Here is a 2,962-nt window from a genome sequence, read left to right as displayed (position 1 = left end):
CGCGGGGCGTACGCTCGTACGCGCTGCGTACGCGTACGTCATGCATGACCGAAGCCTCGACTGCCTCGGTTCGGATGGGACGGGTTGTTGGGTTCTCGGGTCGGATGGGACGGGTTGCTGGGGAGGTGGGTCGGATGGGACGCCGGGTCGGATGGGACGTCGGGTCGGACGGGTCGGATGGATCGGATTCCTCGGATATGGCGACGTGGACGATCCGAGGCCAATCCTCTCGGTTACGCGGGGCGTACAGGAGTACGCAGCGCGTACTTCGGAGGAGGATGCTGACTCCCCTTCGGATAATATCCGAATTTTTGAATTAAATAAATAAATAATATATTTAATAAACTTCAAAAATCCATATCTTCTTCATACGAACTCCGTTTTCGATGGTCTTTATATCCTCGCGTAGGTGAGACTACGCTCTACAACTTTCGTTTAGACACCGTCGGCAAATTCCAAAATTATATTTTTATTATTTATTAAAAATCCATCGTGTTTAAGGAATTTCTTAGAAAATTCATAACTTCTTTATCTGATGTCGGTTTTTGCCAGACTTTTTACCGCTGGAATACCATTGTCGAGACCTTCGATTCTCGTTTAGGTCATTCCGGCCAAAAGTCGCTCGATCTCCGATTCGAGTTTTTAGCGGTCTGTTGCTAAGCCGAACTTGGAAAAATCACATCTTCGCTATATGAAGTCGGATTTGGGCGTTCTTTTCACATACGATCATGGTTCAAAGACATTTAATCATAGAAGGAAATTAAATAGAACTATTTGTACGTTTTATTATGAAAGTAAATTTTATTACTTAGAAGCGGTTACAATACTTGACCCATTTTGGTCCTTAGAAGGAGTTGAAATATCGGGTTGCCACATCATCCCCCCGTTAGAGAGAATTTCGTCCCGAAATTTAAAGTAGTAAAGATACTAGTGAACATGAAAGAGATGAGGGTACTTTTGTTTCATCTGATCTTCGCGTTCCCATGTGAATTCGGGTCCCCGCTTGGCGTTCCAGCGAACCTTCACGATGGGTATGCGACTTTGTTTTGTTTGTTTGACCTCTCGATCCATGATTTCTACTGGTTCTTCCACAAAGTTGAGGCTCTCGTTGATCTCGATCTCGTCGAGTGGAATAACAAGAGTCTCGTCGGACAGACACTTTTTCAAGTTTGAGACGTGGAAGGTTGGATGGATGTTACTAAGTTCGCGCGGTAGGTTAAGCTTGTAAGCCACAGGGCCGATCCTGGCAAGAATCTCGAAAGGCCCTATGTATCTTGGATTTAGTTTCCCACGCTTTCCAAATCGTATTAAACCCTTCCACGGTGAGACCTTTAATAAGACGTGGTCTCCTACCTGGAATTCTAAAGGTTTTCTCCTTTGGTCAGCGTAGCTTTTCTGTCGGTCTCTTGAGGCCTTCAATCGTTCACGAATCTGAACGATCTTCTCTGTTGTTTCACGTATGATCTCCGGACCTGTGAGAGTGCTTTCAGGAACTCTTCCTCTAGCTAACTGGGTATCGCCAACTTCAGTCCAGCACAGAGGGGATCTGCACTTTCGACCATAGAGGGCTTCAAACGGAGCAACCTTTATGCTTGTATGATAACTATTGTTGTATGAAAATTCGACAAGGGGTAAATGAATATCCCATGCCTTTCCAAAGTCAATCACGCAGGCTCTCAGCATGTCTTCTAAAGTTTGTATTGTTCTCTCACTTTGTCCGTCTATCTGTGGGTGGTAGGCTGTACTCATGTCTAGCCTAGTTCCCAGGGAACTTTGTAGTGATTGCCAGAACCTTGAAGTGAATCTACTATCTCGATCGGAGATAATGGATATCGGAACACCATGCAGTCGCACTACTTCCCTTAAGTAAGTTCTTGTCAGCTTCTCCATTTTGTCAGTCTCCTTGATGGGTAGGAAATGTGCGGATTTGGTCAATCTGTCGACAATGACCCATATGGTATCGACTCCACTTGTCGTCTTGGGTAACTTGGTTATGAAGTCCATAGTAATCCGCTCCCATTTCCATTCCGGTATCTCTGGTTGTTGTAGTAGTCCTGACGGTTTCTGATACTCGACCTTAACCTTAGCGCAAGTAAGACATTTACTCATGAAGGTAGCAATTTCTGCTTTCATGTTAGGCCACCAGTACAGTTTCTTAAGATCCAGATACATTTTATCTGAACCCGGGTGAACGGAATATCTTGAATTATGAGCCTCGGTCATGACTACGTTTCTGAAACCACCATGATTTGGGGTCCAGATTCGGTCCATGAGATAGTAGGCTCCGCCACCCTTGACTTCTAAATTCTTCTCCATTCCTCGCAGGGATTCACCCGCCACATTTTCAGGTTGCAAAGCTTCCATTTGTGCTTCTTTAATTTGTGTGGATAGGTGGGAATGGATAGTCATGGTCAGAGATTTGACCCTCCGACCAGTGTATTCCTTTCGACTGAGGGCGTCGGCTACTACGTTGGCCTTGCCAGGATGATAACGAATTTCGCATTCGTAGTCATTCAGTAACTCAACCCATCGTCGTTGTCGCATGTTGAGTTCCTTCTGATCGAAAATGTGTTGAAGGCTCTTGTGATCGGTGAATATAGTACTCTTTGTTCCGTATAAGTAGTGCCTCCAGATCTTCAGAGCAAATACCACTGCTCCTAACTCGAGGTCGTGTGTCGTATAGTTCACTTCGTGTGTCTTAAGCTGTCGGGAGGCATAAGCGATAACCTTCCCTCTTTGCATAAGAACACAACCAAGTCCTTGATTTGAAGCATCGCAATACACTACGAAGTCTTCTATCCCTTCGGGGAGGGATAGTATCGGTGCGGTGCACAAGGCCTGTTTTAGTGTCTGGAATGCCTTCTCTTGTTTCGCTTCCCAGTCAAAGGCCACTCCTTTCTGGGTTAATGAAGTAAGAGGTTTCGCAATGCTCGAAAAGTTCTTTATGAATCTGCGATAGTAG

This window comes from Lactuca serriola, chromosome 3 (genome assembly GCF_051521515.1).
Source record: "Lactuca serriola cultivar US96UC23 chromosome 3, Lser_US96UC23_V15, whole genome shotgun sequence".
Lineage (NCBI taxonomy): Eukaryota > Viridiplantae > Streptophyta > Magnoliopsida > Asterales > Asteraceae > Lactuca > Lactuca serriola.
The sequence above is the reverse complement of the archived record's forward strand: the minus strand, read 5'-3'. Positions refer to the sequence as shown.